General features: G+C 43.8%; 1 protein-coding gene and 1 long non-coding RNA gene across 14 annotated transcripts in view; one reads left to right on the top strand and one right to left on the bottom strand.

Annotated features, from left to right (window-relative positions):
- The window catches only part of WIPF1 (WAS/WASL interacting protein family member 1), a 122,329-nt gene that overhangs the window by 66,212 nt on the left and 37,752 nt on the right, over positions 1 to 18,365 (top strand). The window contains exon 2 of one of the 4 annotated variants that reach the window (XM_025460237.3): positions 4,177 to 4,266. The exons of 2 other annotated variants lie outside the window; for them this stretch is intronic. The gene's annotated coding sequence lies outside the window, so the exon portion shown is untranslated. Of the gene's footprint in view, positions 1 to 4,176; positions 4,267 to 11,703; positions 12,012 to 18,365 lie in introns of those variants that run through there. One more of the 4 variants, XM_025460236.3, reaches the window with a different exon arrangement.
- LOC125754440 (uncharacterized) overlaps positions 8,343 to 18,365 on the bottom strand; it is a 61,342-nt gene continuing 51,319 nt past the window's right edge. For 7 of the 10 annotated variants that reach the window (XR_007408667.1, XR_007408670.1, XR_007408673.1 and 4 more), the window contains 3 exons: positions 17,847 to 17,958; positions 16,964 to 17,064; positions 14,986 to 15,885 (listed from right to left, as the gene is read on the bottom strand). This is a non-coding gene — a long non-coding RNA (uncharacterized LOC125754440). Of the gene's footprint in view, positions 11,656 to 14,985; positions 15,886 to 16,963; positions 17,065 to 17,846; positions 17,959 to 18,365 lie in introns of those variants that run through there. The other 3 variants (XR_007408669.1, XR_007408675.1, XR_007408672.1) reach the window with 2 other exon arrangements.

Here is an 18,365-nt window from a genome sequence, read left to right as displayed (position 1 = left end):
CATGTTGGAAAGAAATGAAGTAGGTACTAATGGGAAAAGAAATGCTACCACTTTGAGGAGATAGTTTAACAATATGTATCAAGATTGTTAGAAGAAAAAATGTCATATCTTCCTTTCTAGCAACTGTACTCTAAAACATGGGTCCTGAGGAAATAATCTGAAATGACCACAGATATTTGGATGCAAAGCTATTAACATGGTAGGATTTATAATAATGAAATTGGATGCAGTTTAAATGTTAAACAATGAAAAATAGTTACCTAGGTAATAGACTGCACATAAAATGAAATATTCAGTGATTAAAATTGCATTAGGAGGGGCACCTGAGTGGCTCAGTGGTTGAGCATCTGCCTTTGGCTCAGGGCGTGATCCCGGGATCCTGGGATTAAGTCCCACATCAGGCTTCCTGCAGGGAGCCTGCTTCTCCCTCTGCCTGTGTCTCTGCCTCTCTCTGTGTCTCTCATGAATAAATAAATAATATCTTTAAAAAATAAAAAATAATAAAATTGCGTTAGGAGAATATTTAATAATATGAGGAAATGTGAAAAAAGGATATAAAACTACATGTATATGATGTCATATTTGATAAATACACAGAGAGGAAGAAAAGACTGGAAGGAAATTCCAAAATGTTAACTGGTTTTCTCTGAGTACTAATGGGTCATTTTAAAAATTATTTCCATTTTTGGGGACGCCTGGGTGACTCAGCCATTGAGCATCTGCCTTCAGCTCAGGGCGTGATCCCCCGGTCTGGGGATCAAGTCCTACATTGGGCTCCCTGTGGGGCATCTGCTTTTCCCTCTGCATATGTCTCTACCTCTCTCTCTCTGTGTCTCTCATGAATAAATAAATAAAATATTTTAAAAATAAATAAGTAATTTGTATTTTCTGAACATTTCCATGTTTGAAGAAAATACTAAAGAAAAAGATATTGAAGTGAAAGAAGGAAACTATGAAAGGTAGGAGAGACTTAAGGAAGTTATGCCCAGACAGTGGGACCCTGCTACAGTGTCTCCCTTCAGCCAAATGTATTCTTTTATCTCAATACAAAGTCCACCAATTCAACATCATTTGAATTAATAGCTACTCTTTCTTTCAAAACAACCTGATTTCCTCCTTCTGTGTTGGTGAGATCATCTTATCCTGGGGAAGAGAATTATGACCTTGGGATAGGAGCCACTCAGGGTCCTGAGTGGGGTCAAGGGAAATTGCAGGGCAGCCTAGGGGAAGCGGGTAGAGGCCGAGCCGGGGGCACACCAGAGTAATGAGCCCCTCGCCCCCCCCCTTCCCTACCCCACCACCTCTGTGTCCTTTCCTTTGAAGACTTGGAACTGAAGAATCAGTTTAGTCACATAATGAATTAAATAGACTTTTGTGGGCTGGCCTGGCAGCAGGCCCTCAAGTATGTGTGTATGGAAATGATTCTCAAATCGAAATGCCTACCCCCCTCCCCAAGGACTTTGGAGTGCTGTGCATTTACATTAGAGTTGGCCTGAGTTAGCCTTTCTTCAGTAGTGATCTTTTGTGAGGCTACTTTGTATAAGATGAACTGGGCCGAAATGAACACCTGCACTGCACAATACAGAGGATAAATTCATTTTCCTTTCTTTTTTTTTTCTTTTTTTTTTTTTTTCATTTTCCTTTCATCGTATCATCAACTCAGATATGAAGTAAACTCCACAAGGGTGGACACTTTCATCTGTTTGATCGCTGTCATGTCCCCCCAGCAGTACTTGGCACATGATGGATGATGGATAGATCATCATGTGCCATCCTAGGCGTAGGAGCCCTAGCAGTGGTCCTGCTCACTGGTTAGCCATGTGGTCAGAGACACACAGGTCGGGTAAGCAGGTAAAAAGATCATAGAAAATGTTTTTATTTCTAGAAAGCAATTCACTGTTTTGTGTTTTTCTTTTTGGCTGGAGCAGATTGGCCGAGAGGTTGAGTGGGGCCAGGTCAAGGGTAGAAAAGGCGGTGATGGCAGAGGATCAAGTTGGAGAAGCTAATCTGGAAGAAGTAGCCCTGGAGATGGAGAGGGGCCGTGCTCAGCGTGGCAGGGGCTGTTGGCCGAAGTGGACGTTATGCCAACAGCCTAGCCTATTCTTGACCTTAGCCACAGTCCCCAGACAGCTACTTATTTGCCTTGTCCAGGACACAACTGCCTCCTGAAAGCCAAGACTAACATGTCTGGGCTCTGTTTTCTTTAGTTTTTTTTTTTTTTTTTTTTTTTTTTAATGGTGGTCAGGGTGTGGCAGGAAGAGGCTATTGAATTGTTGTTGTTTTTTTAAACTCTGTCCGTATATCTTCCTGAGGGTATTCCCTAAAACATAAACCACATATGGTTCTTATACCTCAAATCTTTTGGCTTGGTATTGCCAAACTAAATATTTATTTATTTAATTTTATTATTGAAGAATAATCGATGTGCAATATTGTATTAGTTTCGGGTGTACTAGTCAATATTTTTTCTATCATTTTTAAAATTTTTATTTAATTTTTTTACTTTTAAAAAAAACTTAAATTCAGTTTGCCAACATATAGCATAACACCCAGTGCTTTCCCATCAAGTGCCCTCCTCATTGCCTGTCACCCGGTTACCCCATCCTCCCTTGTCAATATTTAAATGTAGCCATGGAGTTGCTTTTTACATAAGCCACTAACTCATCATACTGTCAGATTGGTTCCGAAGCAGAATAAAATGGTCCAAGGCTGAATTAAGCAGTTTCCATGAAGCAGGGGAAGGAGTCATTTAGTCAGCAGTGAGCCAACAGAACAAAACCAAAAACCAAAGACACACACACACACACACACCCCTTCTGATCATGCCCTTTCCTTGGATCCTATTGGCCCTGCGCCCATATTCGGAGTTGAGAGAACTATGTACATGCGCTTGGTCCAGTAGGAATCACTTTCTGTTGTCTTTCCTGTGTCCTAGTAGGGTAGCTATCCCATCAGGGACAATCTGAAAGTGTTTTTCCAACAGTCTGTTTTCCCAGGCAGTTGGAGAATCCAGAGCAAGCCAATGAGAGGCAGAAAGTTCTTGGAGTAACAGAATCCCCTGGGAATCTGGGGTCATTAAAGTAGAATAAATTCTGTTTCCACCACACCACTGAGAGAGAGAAGCAGGGTCTGCTAAGAAGCAAGAGAAAGAAGCACCACGAATCTGTGACCTGTTTGGAAAGGAAGTACAAAATCCCCTCCCAGGATTGTAGGTGAGCAGCTGTGGTCCCTAGGGCCCCCTCCTCCCCTTCCTGGGCTAGAGGAGCAGAACCATTAAACTGCATCCTGACTGCAAGCACAGAAGCAATGGCTCTCAGCCTGGTCTGACCTGCTCCCACTTTTCATACTATTTTCTGGTGCCCACTTCACAAACTTCAACAAAACTCCGTCAATGAAATAATGACTACACATAATTTCCCCCCACGTCTATATAATCTTTATCTATAATTTAAAAAAAGAAATAGGGCACCTGGGTGGTTCTGTTGGTTAAGCATCTGACTCTTGATTTGGGCTCAGGTCCTGGTCTCAGGGTTGTGGGATCGAGCTAAGCATGGAGCCTGCTTAAGATTCTCTCTTTCTCCTCTGCCCTCTGCACCTCCCCCCCAAAAAGAGAAAGAAATAAAAGGAACATAATTTATTATACAATAACTTCAATTTGTAAGTGATCAGTACAGCTCATTAGCAAACAATGAAGCAATTGGCTGAGTATTTGCATCTCCACGTATAACCATGGTGAATGGGCAGGTGCAGGTTCACACCAACTTGGTTAAGAGGGAAATACATACCTGGAGTGGCAATGCCTTTGGGCACATGATCTTCCAGAAGGGGTGAAAAACTGTTAGGAAAAATCCGAGCAAAACAATATTTCATTTATGTGACAGTTGCATTACTGGAAAATTCAGGAGCTCGTACAACAGTGCAATAATTACTTTGACTTTATATTTAAAATGGAGCCAAGGACTGGGATTGATCATATAACCATCAATAGTTTTTTTCCTGTGTCAGTCTCTAATAGGACCTTTGAAAATCATGTGGGACAGTTCTTTACTGAGTGGGACAGTCTGGTACACTATAGATGTCTAGCATCTCTGGTCCCCGGGTCTGAATCCTAGGAGGGCCCCCACAAATGCCCCATTTCCTGTCTACATGCAGAGTGGTTGGGCCCCTCTCTTCCAGGTAGAAGCTGCACCAGCCAGGCCTGGCTTCTGTACAGTCAAGGGTCCCAGGGGAAGTCTTGAGTCACTGAGCCCTTCCTGCAGTGTTCAGGTAGGTGACGTCAGGCCCACAGGTACAGTGCTGTATAGGCTCTTGTCTCCTGAAAACCCCATGGAAGGATTCTCATATCCCCATGGCTTCTATTCTCCAGCGAGAGACTATCAAGTAACATATAGAGAAGTCTGGATAAGGAACAATATGGCTATTGTCCCCACCCCAGAAATAATTATAAAGGCCCCGTCCTGGGCTTTTACCTAATGATTTGCAACCTAAAGGAACACACGGCTATCCCTATGCCAGGAGTGACTCCCTATGTGTGTGCACAAGTGGATACATCGCAGGATGTGAAAATGGGGCTTTCCACCAGTTTTCCCCTTGAGTTGAAAGAAACTTCTCTCTGTATTTCATACGGGTTTTCCCCTGGGGGCAACTTGCGTTGGATGTTGGTGACCAACTGGGAAATTTTTGCATTTGAATTAAATTACCTAAGACTGGACCCTGCTTTCAAAGGAAACATGAAAGGTCTTTCCACACATAAACAGCATTGGTCCGCACTGAGGACATAGTGAGTGATGTTCCAACTTCAGCATTTGTTGTCGTTTGTTGTTTGGTGAGTATACAACTGTCAAACTGTGTAGTGACACAGGGCTCTCCATTGTGTGCTCAGAACCCCGTGCACTGGACAGCTGGTCCCCGGGGATAAAATACAGGTTGGTTGAATATGAACCTACGAACCTGTTCTGGACTGTTCTTTCTGGGTAGTCCTGGGGTCTCTTTCTTCCCACTCTGGATGCGAGTCTCCTTTTCTCTTTCCAAGCGAATCACCTGCTCATTTCCCAACTTAAGAGGCCCTGACATATCCTCGACACTGGCAAATAACCCTGCCTGACAAAGAGTCGTTACATGTGTGGGCACGTCCTCCTGTTGTTCTAAATGGCTGTCCTGTGTCCACAACTGTCAGGAGGAGCAAGAGCCTCCCCTGCCCCTTTTGGAGGAACAAATCCAGCACATACCTCCTCCACCCTGGCACCCTCACCCCTCTCACCCCCCCCGCAAAGCCTAGTGTGTGGCAACCTAATCCCAACCTCAGGTTAAATGAAGGATGAAACTAGACTTGGGGTTAGAAGCTTTTAAAATCCATTTATAGCTGTTTCTCAAGCCCCGGTGACATGTCATACTGACCTACAGCAGCTGGAGGACAACACTGAGCAACACTCTCTGCCCTCGTGGGGCTCCTTCTGTCGTGGGAAGAGCAGACCCTGCACAGACAGCCCGGAATGTGAACGAGTGAGGGGAGCAAGCCACGAAACCAGGGGAAAACTCTCATCACGAACACTCTAGAACCAAGGGATGGGCGAGGGGTGAGGAGAAGCGAGGCCGCGAGTAGATGAGTGGGAGAGGGTCAGACCCGGTGGGCTTTGCTAGTTACTGCGAGGACTTGAGATTTTACTAGGTGAACATTTGGCAAGCCAGTGAGGCTTCTGAGTCTGTGACTCTCTTCCGAGCCCCCGGTTTGCAGGTATTACATTCAGTTTATCTTGGCTTCGACTCAAGTCCTGTGCGCAGATTGTCAGCATGAAGACTCTGGAAGGAGAAGCCAGTTTGGGTCTTTAGTTCTACTGGCCACAAACCCAGAAATACCTAGCCAGGGAATGCCCTAGCCAGTGAATGCCCTGTTTTAAGACATGGCTCCAAGGGACACCTGGGTGGCTCAGTGGTTGAGCATCTGCCTTCAGCTCAGGGTGTGGTCCAGGGGTCCTGGGAACGAGTCCCACATCGGGCTCCCCTCAGGGAGCCCACTTCTCCCTCTATGTCTCTGCCTCTCTCTGTGTGTCTCTCATGAATAAATAAATAAAATTTTTAAAAAAGAGGGACACAGAGAGAGATGGCTCCAAGCAGGACAAACTCCTTAGCCCTGAAGCTATGACACAGGTGCCTCTGGGCAGCCCAGAGACTTCAAGCATCATCTGTGCATCCCGCCAGAGAAGAGGATGAGTAGTAAGGTGGGGCTCCTTCCCACCAGGCCACACCATCTAGAGTTGTGTTGTCCGGTTTGGTAGTGACTCTTAAGCACTTGAAATGTTGCCAGTAGTAAAATACATACTTACCTCTGAAGGCTCCAGTGTGAAGGAAAGGATGCAAAGTGCCGAATTAATACCCTTTTATTGTGAGGACATGTTGTGATGAAATTTTTCATGCAGTGTGTTAAATAAAACATAATGCTATAATTTGACTTTTTAAACTCTTTATAATGCACCTAGTAGAAGCCATAGACCTGCATGTATGGCTCCAATATAGTTTGACACCCAGCCTACAATGGTAGAGGGAGAACAAAAGAGGAATTTTGTGACTGGACTCCCATTTGGAGAAGGAGAGGATGAGACATCGGTCACCAGTCTCTAGTTTGTTTTATAACCCACTGAACAAGTCTGTGGAGGGACGATGGGGTATCAGGCTTCTCCTGTGTTCCAAATGTATTTCCTGATGTGGTTCTTACCCTTGACCTTACTTTATCTAATGTTTTCTATGCATAGCATAGAAATTTTGACTTTTCCAAACCACAAGGTTCCAGGTTATTTGGCTCTCAGCCATCTTGGTTGCAGATCACAGGCAAAAAAAGCCCTCTAATAGTTGTATTCTCTCTCTCTCTCTCTCTCTCTCTCCCTCTCTCTCTCTGTGCTTCCAGTCAGTTTCAGCCCAAATTATCTCTTCTCTGTAGTTCTTACTGAAGGCCTCAAGAACTAGCCAACCCATGCCAACATTCTAAATGCTTGCTCCAGATCCTTTAATGATGGTGCACCATCCATCGGGCTCCCTGCAGGGAGCCTGCTTCTCCCTCTGCCTGTGTCTCTTCCTCTCTCTCTCTCTCTCTCTCTGGGTCTCTCATGAATAAATAAATAAAAACTTTAAAAAGGGGGGGGGGATCCCCGGGTGGCTCAGCAGTTTAGTGCCTACCTTTGGCCCAGGGCGTGATCCTGGAGTCCCAGGATCGAGTCCCACATCCCCTTCATGGAGCCTGCTTCTCCCTCTGCCTGTGTCTCTGCCCCTCTCCCTCTCTCTCTCTCATGAATAAATACATAAAATCTTAAAAAAAAAAAAATGATGGTGCACCATCATCTGTAGGACCATGGATTTATTAGGGCAAGGATTCAGTAGGTGGCAGCAGAAGCAGCAGTGTTGTCATCACATAACAAGGGCTCTAGTTTCCTATCCTGCACTAGCCTTCACTTGACCTTAAATCAGTCACTTGGACATTTTAGGGTTAGGCACATTCAGCACTCACTTCTAGGACAGATTTCTGTGTCCCAAGAGTGTTTGCATTGCCAGTGATAGAAAACCTGACTATACCAGCTCACACAACGTGGAGAATTTGTTTCTTAATGGAAATTAGAAGTCCAGAGATAGAGCCGACCTCAGGTACAGATGGATTCAGCCAACAAGGTTGGTCACTGGTTTTTCTCCACCTTTGACTCCCCACTTTGTTGATTTCAGTTTCAGACCCCATGGGGTCAGAGGATGAGTGCGGGCATTTCAGCCCCTTATCCTCAGAGGTCCCATGCCAGCCCATCTGGCGGAAATATCCTTGTCTCAGGCTGCAAGTTTCCCTGGCTCTAATGAGTTCACAGGCTGTCACTCAAAAAGTCTGTGGGGCCAAATGAATGCAAGACTCTGATTAGCCAGCCCTGAATCACATGCTCTTCCTGTGTCTGCAGTGGGAACACAAGGCTCTGGACCCACAGGTCTGAGCGTGAGGGAGAGATGGGGCTGCAAACAGAAACTGAAGGACGTCATCGTAAGTAGGATGAACTCATACTGAGCTGCCAAAACAAACAGATATTGCCGATATTTCCCCAAATAGGATGATACCGGTTTATACGAACAGGGCATTGCATAGTACACATTGTTTTCAATTTCTGTGTATTGCCGAGGTTACTAATTGTGTGTGTGAGAGAGAGAGAGAGAGAAAGAGCGCAAGGGAGAGGGAGAGAGAACCTCCCGCAGACACCCCACTAAGTGCAGAGCCCGACCTGGGGCTTGATTCCACAACCCGAGTTCATGACCTGAGCTGAAATCAGGAGTCAGCCGCCCAACTGACTGAGCCACCCAGGCACCCCTTTCTGAGATTATTTTTAAGTGACCGAACCTCTGTGTAACTGTACTGATTATTTGGTGGGGAAGAGGGAAATTACTTTGTTTCCGTTCTTTTAAATTACATAATCCCCACATTTAACGCTTTGAAAGTAGATTTCCTTGTACCATAAATGCATGTATTTCTCTTCCCCCCTAAAAAAGCTGCAAAGGAGGGCATTTTGCTATTGAAGGTGTGTTAGAATTGAGGAAACTGTATTCTAAAACATCTGTCTACAACCGGGGCAGGTAGTCATGGAAACACAACCTGGAAAACCAGAATCCTAAGCAAACAAATCTCATGTTTTACACGTGTTGCTGTTGCCCTGATTCCATCTATGTTGAGTCGGGGTCACCACAGGAGGGTCGTAGGCTGTGATCCTTTACCACTTTTCCCAGACTGGTGAGAACTGTGCTGCTGTTTTATACCAACATGCTCTAGGTTTGGTATTTATGTACATGAATACGGAGGATTCTCTACCTGATTGGTCCAGGAGCTTATTAATCACTGTGTTACTCTCCCAGTAAGCTCAGATTGGTCTGCCAAGCCCCACTGGGGGCTAATGGGCTTGCCTGCTGATCTGTGCCATCCTTCCTCTGGAAAAGTTCCCTTCAACTTAAACTTTCCCGAGAAGAGGGTTCAAGTCTAACCTTCGCATTCCTTATTCACTATTTGAGAGGAAACAATCTTTTTTTTTAAGTTTTTATTTATTTATTTTGAGAGAGAGAGAGAGACCGTGTGCCCACAAGCAGAGGGAGGGGCTGAAGGGGAAAGAGAGAGAATCTCAAGCAGACTCTTGACTAAACACAACACAGGACTCCATCTCGTGACGCTCAGATCACAACCTGAGCTGAACCAGGAGTCGGAAGCCTAACCGAGCCACCCAAGCACCCCAAGAGGAAACAATCTTAAGCTTTTAAAGGAATATTATATTATGGAAGAGTTTTTAGGAGATACTGATTTTCTTTTCCACTCAGCGTATTTATTGAGCACCTACCGAGTGTCACAGGCTGTTCTCAATGCTGAAACGACAGCGGAAAAGAAGGTCCCCATCCTCACAGAGCTTGAATTCCAGTGGGGACGCACAAGTACACAAACAGTTCAGTAGATGAAAAGGATGTCGAGTGGTGACATGTGCTGTGCATAAAAGAGAACAGGCACAGAGATGGGGCATAAGGAGGGGCCTTTTTGCTGACAAGTGAAGAATGAGAAGGAACCAGATGAGTGTCGTGTGGGAGGGCTTACAAGTGTAAGGCCCCGAGATGCAAATGGGCTGGATGCATTTAAGGAACAGAAAGGGTTGGAAGGTAAATTACCAAGAAGGGGGTGTTACTTGAGATGAGGTCAGAGGGCTAGGGCGGAGCCAGATGTTGTGGGTTCTTGTGGGCTCCTGGCACAGTTTGGACCTTTTAAGTGGAATGAGAAACCACTGGGGATTTTTTTTTAATATTTTACTTACTTATTCATGAGAGACACAGAGAGAGAGAGAGAGGCAGAGACCCAGGCCGAGGGAGAAGCAGGCTCCATGCAGGGAGCCCGATGCGGGACTCGATCCTGGGTCTCCAGGACCAGGCCCTGGGCTGAAGGCAGGCGCTAAACTGCTAAGCCACCCAGGCATCCCACCACTGGGGATTTTAAGCAGGGGAGGAACATTATCTGATTTACGTCCAGTGGTGGCGAGTAGACACCTCATATATGTGTCCAAAGTCGGCTGTATTTATATGTCTTCAATAAAGGTGAAAATAGACCCAAACTCTGGACAAACGACCCCCTTGTATGTCTTGGGGGCTACAGCCTTTTAAGCAATTCTCCTCCTGATGGTTGGGAATGGACGGGTACTGCACGCGTACTGTACGGTGAGGGTGTATTTGTGTGCGTGCGTGTGTTTGCAGCCGTACTCAGAGACCTTCAAAATAACTCAGAAAATACTTAGAGAAATCATCATATTGCCCATGTTCCCTTTTTAGACCTGACTGTAGTTAGACTTCCCCAAAGGCTCACTCGGGCATTCACTTGGTAGTTGACCAGGTTTTCTATTTTCCCGAGGCTAGTGGAGGGGGAAGGAGATGCTAACAGCAGGCCTCCGCTTCTGTCTCGTGCCCCACACCTGCACGTCACATGGCTCCAAGCAAAGTGGAGGACTCTCCATTCCTAATCCCTCGGTGCTCTGCATCCAGGAATTTTGCCAAGGCCCTGCATCATAAAACTCTACTCGTGCAGCTTGATTCATATCTCAAAGAATTTAGAGCCTGAATGAGCCTTAGACCTTAACTCTCCCTCAGTCGGCGTGCTGTCGGTATTTTGGGTGAGACTATCCAACACATCATAGGAAATTCCACGTTCCTGGCTTCACTCCTGGACCCTGCAGCACCCCCCATCCCAGCACACCGCTCCCTACCCCAAACCACAAATGAGTCCACGCATTTCCAGCCGCCTCTGGAATTGAGAACCACCGGTCTCCCCAGTCCTGTCATTTTACAGGGTTGGGAATAGTAGGCAACTGGTGGGCTTCTCGTGCTTTTCCTTCTGAACCCAGCAGAATCAGGACCCAAAGTTTCTAATATTACAATGAGGTAGTTTCCGAAATGTGCCTTCGTTTTTCATTCTTCCGATGATACATTTTTGTTCTCGAAGTTTTTCCTCTCAGTTACACGCTATGTGTTGCAGATGGTAAGTCTGAACCTTTCAGATGGCTCAAGAGAAAAATTATGAGCATTTTCAGGATATCTGTATGTAACTCAAGGTTTTCTGCATGTAGTCCATCGCCTACCCATTTATTAGAGTTCTTTAATAATGAGAAATCTGCCTTTCCTCCTCCGGCGCTCATTATTTCTGTGCTTGTGTCAAGCATCTTCTGGGAGAGTCGTTATCTTGTTAAGTGTGGAGGGCAGAAACAAAACATCGTGGCACAGAAAGCTCTGGATCTTCATACGATGTGAGCTGTGCATTATTCCTGACTTGGGCACCCAAACCACATTTCAAACCTCATTTGCCTTCATACACCTGACCCGCTCTCTTCACCTGCATCTGCGACTTTCTCTCCACACACTTGAATGCTCTGTGCATGAGGAAGAATCACTACCCTAATTATTGGTGTAGCTGAGAGCTTCTAGTGCTTGGGCGACTCTTTTCCTTAACACTGAATGGTATAGTCAATATTGAGAGTGATACTTTCAAGTGGCATTTTCCTGAAGGAATCTCAGGCTCTCTGAACAATTATTTGTGTGCAGGTATCTAGAATAACGTTGACCTGCCAACTGGATGGCCATCCTGGTCTCCTCTTGTCACTGTGCCGGAAGTATAGGTTACACCTTGCGGAAAAGAGAAACATTTAATTTTTTAAATTTAGGCTCTTTTTTTTTTTTTTCCTTGCTGGCTTCTTAAGTAAAGCCAATCTAGTTTCTTTTTACTGCAGCAAAGGAGGAAGGAACAAACAACAAATTAATCAGACAGGAAGCGAATAACCACAGAAAGACGTCTGCCTCTGACTCAGTATGTCACATTTAACGAGAGGCCAGAGCTTGTCCAAAATGGCTGTCCAAAAAAGACCCCTCACTTGGGTTGGAAGATGATGCCTTTTTAAGGGACGGTTTTCTCTCTGGGCTCACATCTTGCTTGTCTGTCTACCTGTGTCCCCGATCATGCCTTCCTACGGTATCCTTTAACGGTAAGAAAAATTACGTTCGAGCTAAATGTATTTCCTTTATCAGCCAGAGGGAAGAGCTAAATGGCTTTTAATGGCCATACTTTGTTGAGATGGTTTGATTTTTTGGTAGAAGACCATGTAATCTGTTCCTGTTGTAGAGAATGCTAGTTTCAACAGTGTGGTGACTGTGGGCAATTCATAACTTGGGTTTTGTGCCAAAAAGTAAGCCAGATTTTCAGTAGAATTTTTCCTAACCACTGGACAAGTTTGTATCCACAGGAATTTCTTTTCTCCCCCCCCCCCCCCCATTTAAAATGAGGGTTTAGGGATCCCTGGGTGGCTCAGCGGTTGAGCATCTGCCTTTGGCTCAGGGCGTGATCCTGGAGACCCGGGATCAAGTCCCACGTCGGGCTCCCTGTGTGGAGCCTGCTTCTCCCTCTGCCTGTGCTTCTGCCTCTCTCTGTCTCTCTCATGAATAAATAAAATCTTTTTTAAAAAGTTTTTAAAAATAGGATAAAATGGGGGTTTATATCTGCAAGTGTAACCTTCCAGTGTGTGGTACAATTGTCCACACACTGCTTTTGAACTGCCGCTTTGGTGAGCGGTAGTAAGTAGTTTTAAAGTAAAAGGAGTCATTGGCAACTTCAAAGGAAAGTGCCAGGGAACTAAGCTCTTGTCATTCTCTTGCTACAGATATGTCACTTAAGTTCAGATCCCAAATTAAACCATTTCTATGCAGAATATTTTAGGAAGAAGATCTTTCTGTTCAACTTGCTAACAATGCCATGCATAGCTCCTACTGCTAATCAAATCCTGTAGCATTCATTATAACTTTACAGTTGATGGGGTTAACATTTTGTCATAAAATATTATAATGTAAAATTTTCAAGCAGTGTCCCCAGAGACCTATGGATTAGGATTACAGAAAGTTTTCGTGTCAAAAATTTTTTTTCTTTTTGACTCTGGAGCACATGTGAAGAAGTGACTTGACCTATTCCTTTTTCCCCCATGGAGAAATGTAAAATACAGCTCTAAAATATTAAGAGGGCACATACAACTTTAGCCAATGAGTACAAGTTCTTTTAAATAATTCAGTGGTATAAGTGGTGCATACAGTAGAAAATGGAGAAGTGGTAGAAGTGGAGAAAAGACTTCAGGAAGATTCTGATTAAGAAAAGTAGAACAGTGTGGTAGAGAGGAAGACAGATGAGTGAAAAGGCAAGAGAAGGAATAAGACAGGATAGTGGGAGAGGAAGGGGAGAGGCTGGGAAAGGCGGGAGGTCAGTCCGTGTGGAAGCCGTGTCCTTCCTCGTCAGTGGCGTTGTGGCTCTTAAGTATTACCCATTAACTTCATAAAGTTGTGTTGCTTTTGAACTGTAACTTCACCTAGCCAAAACTCTTAACCTTTATGGTCTAAAGAAGTTTAAATAATTCATCTAGAATCACAGTCAGGTTTTCGCTGTCCTTTGAAAAGTTCAGACACGAGTTAATTGTTCACAGCTCTTGATTACTCTAATATTTACACCTTCAAGGATTAAACAGATGCTGGATAAACTGCAATATTCAGAGAACTCCCCGTGATAAAAATGACTCTTTGGGGTCCAGCAGCAATTTCACCCTGTTCATTGATGAAATTAGATTCTAGATCTGGCCCATGGGCTAGAAGTTGCCCCACCCATGCTAAAATGTAAGAGGAAGTGAGCTCCCTAATTTCTGGACCTCCTAAGTTGTATGCCCTTTTGAAGTTTGATTCACGTTTCATGAACGTGGCTGCTTAAATTGTGGAATATTTCTGCTTTAAGGTTGGACTCACTTTTGTTTATCCAAGTTGCCGTACATTTATGTCTTGTTGATAAGAGCATTTCCCTTCAAATATCATAAATACTTCTGTCTGTATTTTGCAACCCTCTCTCCTGAAAATTAAAACTGAAAAAAACACTAGAATAAGGAATGTCTTAATATGCTTTTCCTAAGAAATTTAAAATGCACTTTATACACATCTCTCTTCATCCATCATTCATTTGTAATACGGAGGTTTGCATGGGTGTGTGCACGTGGGCCAAGGTTTAAATCAACTTATGGTTTCTTTCTCTTGATTAAATAGAGGGGAAAGACAATAACATTTATTGAGGACTTGCTACATGTTAGGCTCTTTACTTTTTACTTATTTAATTTTTTAAAAATGCCTAATACTTTTTAATCATTTGCCTCATTTAACTCTTGAATAACCCTATTGACTAGGCACCGATATCCTCATTTTATTGTGGGAACTGGATTTAGGCTATGTAATTTGCCCAAGGCCACTTAACAACTATAAAGAAGTCTTCTATCATTTCAAGAGCTTCTTTCATAAATTCAGTGTAGAGGCAACTAGATGTCCTTTTTCAGTCCTAAGATCCTGGAATTACAAATGCTTTTTTTAAAATGTCACAGCACCATTAAGTACGTATCTTTAAACCAAATTACCTTGAGGAGGACATTTTCCTTCCTAAGTCTTTTGGCCTTTTCAGAAATAGATTGGGTGACACTTTTGCTTATCATTACAAGATTATACTTTCAATGATAAAATGAATAAAGTATACTGAGTATACTGACATGTATGCTGGGAGTGAGGGCACAGGGGTAGATCTTAATCCTCTGGTAAAATGAAATGTGGTGCTGAGGATTTAGGAAAGCTCTAGCTTTAAGAGTTGATCCCCTTCAAGAGAATACTTAGAAGAGATGAGAAATAGTGGGAGGAAATGCCATACTTTTTAGTCCTGTGGATAAGGGAGAAATGGGTTGCTTTCCTTTTGCCACAGCTAAGCAATGACAGGTAGGTGTGGCATTCAACTTACCTTCATTTTTCTCACTTTTAAAAGGATTTGGATGTGTATAAATTTGCTTTAACTTTTTTTTAAGATTTTGTTTATTCATTTTAGCGAGAGAGGGAGAGTGCGCTCATGAGTGGGGAAGAGCACAAGGAGAGGGAGGGAATCTCCAGCAGACACTCCCCCACCCCCCACCCCCGATGCCCGCAGAGCCCAAATCTGGGCTCTATCTCACAATCTCAGGATCTCACGATCTTGAGATCAGGGCCTAAGCCAAAAATCAAGCGTCACTCAACCGAGTCACCCAGGCACCCCTATAAATTTGCATTAACTTTTATTTATTTTTTATTTTTAAAGATTTTATTTATTTATTCATGAGAGACACAGAGATAGAGAGAGGCAGAGACACAGGCAGAGGGAGAAGCAGGCTCCATGCAGGGAGCCCGATGTGGGACTCGATCCCGGGTTCCCAGGATCACGCCCTGGGCCGAAGATGGCGCCAAACCACTGAGCCACCCGGGGCTGCCCTGCATTAACTTTTAAATTGAACATGTTATGGCAGCGGATTTCAAAAAATCATTTTACTTCACAACCTTGATTTTCCCAACAGTTACAGTAAAATTGTGTATTTGTGTGCTACTAATCGCAATGACATTGTGGATGTTTCAAAATGTCTTCTCTAAAAAATGCATTTCCTGCCCCCCCCCAATTTAACCAACTGTTTATCTCAAAGAACTCTAAAAGAAGTATTTCTGAAATAGCCAAGGATGCTGTAAATACAGCAAGACACAAACCGTTACCGTTGAGAAGACAACCTACGAGCAGAATTCACTTCAGTTATTGTCTTAAATGATGATCAAGAAAAGAGCAAATACATTTTGAGACATGAGGGGTTCCATGCACAGAAAGGGTGTGCTCCAGCTCGGATTGAGAATAAGTGACAACTGGCTGGGTGAGGCTGCTGCTTTGCGTACAAAGGAGAGCTTGTTTCTTTTCTCTACCTTTTGCTTCCTCTTGGGGTGAGCAGTCTTTTGTTTTTCCTCAGAGCTGATTGCCTCATTGCTTGCAGCCCTCTGAGCCTCGGTCTGAGGAGGGGAAGAGTAAAAATAATAGAAGCAAACTTCATGCAAAGATATTAAAAGTTTCTGAAGTGGCCAAATGACAGGCCGGGGTGGTGGGGGCAGGGGCGGGGCACAGAGCTGTTGCACTGTGACTTATATCATAAAATAGAAACTACAGGCAAGTGCAGCTGCGAAAAGATTGTACTGAAGAAACAGGATGGCTGTGGTTTGCTGTGAGCATCAATTTTCCTGTTGAGCATTTTTACAGGAAGTTGAAGAACAAAGCCAACTTCATCTTAATTAGTTCTAATGGTTTTCTGATCTTAAACACATCCAACTAAGTTTGCATCGTACAGGAGTCTCTAAAGAAGAGAATCCATAAGAATTATGATCCCCAAACTATGGGCTTTTTAAAATTCAGGATTTTAGGAGCAATTTGAGTTTGCCAAATTATATTTTTACGGCGTAACTTGGAGTGGATTCATTGCCTTTATAGTGAATGCTTCTGCAATAACTTTATTTATTTAAAAAATAAATTTTTAATAAATTTTTAATTTTGTAATACAGTTGTAAGAACTCAGTAGGAATTTAAGAGCCTTCTCTTTTTAAAACACTGGTGAGTTATATAGAGAGATAAATTTCCTTCTGTTAATATTTATTGTTCAGACAAATGTGTGTGTCTATACATAAAGAGAGAGGGCTAGGGGTATGTGTATGTGTTTATAATCTGGAAGGCTATTCCTGAAAATGTCAAGAATATCTCTTATCTCTATTACTATTAAGCCCATCCCCTTTTCACCTAAAACTTAATTATCGAATGCTTCTTTTAGTGAGTAAATACAACTGTCATGTTTTAGTTTCATCTTTGTGTTACCGGTCTTGGAAATAAAACAGCAGTTATTTTACCAGTAAATTGGGTTTACCTGGGAATGGAAGAATTGAAATTCAGGGTACCCAGGCTATGGCAAAATCACAGGCAAACCCAGAGCTCAAAGGAGAGGAAGGTTACTTTAAGAGAAAAAGGAGGAAGTTAGGGAGGGACTGCTTTGAATGAGAGCCCATTGGATGAAAGTGAGTTCAGGTGGTGACAGTTTCTCCTCACCTGAATTGTGGTGGTTTCTCATTGGTGGGGCTGTTGCTGAGCAAGAGAAAATCTTCGTTCCTCCTGCTGGGATAGTAAGGTACGCTTCTTCCTGTTGGGGTCTACAATTGAGGACAAGTTAGTAGGGTCTGACAGCCCCCTTTTCTCGCCTCCTGACTTCATTTTAAATGAGGTTTCCATTGTCTTATTCCACATTTCCCCCCTTCTGATCAAGATTTTTCCTTAAAAGTATCACTGATCACAAGAGTTGACTCATCCGTATCCCTCCCTACCAGGAAGGACCTTTACTGGGCGTCCTGTCCAGAGGGTAAGCACAGAGCAGTTGGAAATTTAAGGCCACGTTTGAGTAACACGGAAGGTTGAGAGGGAGAACCCACAGGCATTTCCAATCTAAAAGTCTGTATCTTGTCGAGGTCGTACATATTGGAGATCATCTTAGCATCACTTTATTGGGTTTCGTTTCTACAAAGTTTTGACAGGCAACAGGTACAAAACTTTAAAATAATGATACACCGCATAATTAAAGGCAACATGACAATTCCAAATTGTATGGTGGTTCTGAAACCCTGATCCTGGGCCTGAAGATAGCCGCCCGAACCAATCAAACGAACATGGAGAATTAGATGAGACTTGTTGTAGCCTTGTTTCCTAATTCTGTGCCTCTGGGTTTTAACTTCGCTAAAGGAGTCTATCTCTGTATTTGCTATCCCACAGATGCCTCCTTGCTCAGCTAGTAGGTAATCGAGGGCTATGGGATTATCCAGAAGTACTTTAGCCGGTGAGTTATGTGATCATTGTTGGAGTGCTCCCGCTTTGGCTATGGAATCAGCCAGCTCTCCTAATGTTAGGGAGAGGTATCTAACCCCGGTTTGTTAGGACTTACTCCACTGAAGGATGAAAGCTCTCTATGGAGGCAAGCCCGAGTCACATGCGCCTCATTAGAGGTTCTCATTTAATGCAGCCATGAAGGTTTAGTGAGGTGGACCGTTGGTAAGCTGTTTTGTTATGAGGAGAAAATAGAGCGGTGAGTACGACATCCTCCAGCTGTCGGGACAGTGAGCTGCCCAAGCTAGAGGCCATTACCAAAGCCTCCATGTAGAGAAGAGCGCCCAAGAGCTGCACATAGGGCTCCCTCATAAGTATGAACATTTATGGACTCACTTGTCAGTGTGGGGAGGCGTTAGCATCATTCAGCTGTTATCACTTATGGGAAGTCTTCCTAAACATGTGGATATGGCAGCCAGCTTTCAAATGGTCTAACGTACACTGGCTGTCCACAGCGTCTTTTATATATGAGTACATTTAAGAGAGCTTATTTCTCCAACCAAAGGTTGGGTTAAATTGAGGCAATGAACAAGGGTGTGTGGTTATAGTATTCCCGCCTTATGAAAGGGACCTGAGG

The sequence above is a fragment of the Canis lupus genome, chromosome 36 (assembly GCF_003254725.2).
Source record: "Canis lupus dingo isolate Sandy chromosome 36, ASM325472v2, whole genome shotgun sequence".
Classification (NCBI taxonomy): Eukaryota; Metazoa; Chordata; class Mammalia; order Carnivora; family Canidae; genus Canis; species Canis lupus.
The sequence above is the reverse complement of the archived record's forward strand: the minus strand, read 5'-3'. Positions and strand labels throughout refer to the sequence as shown.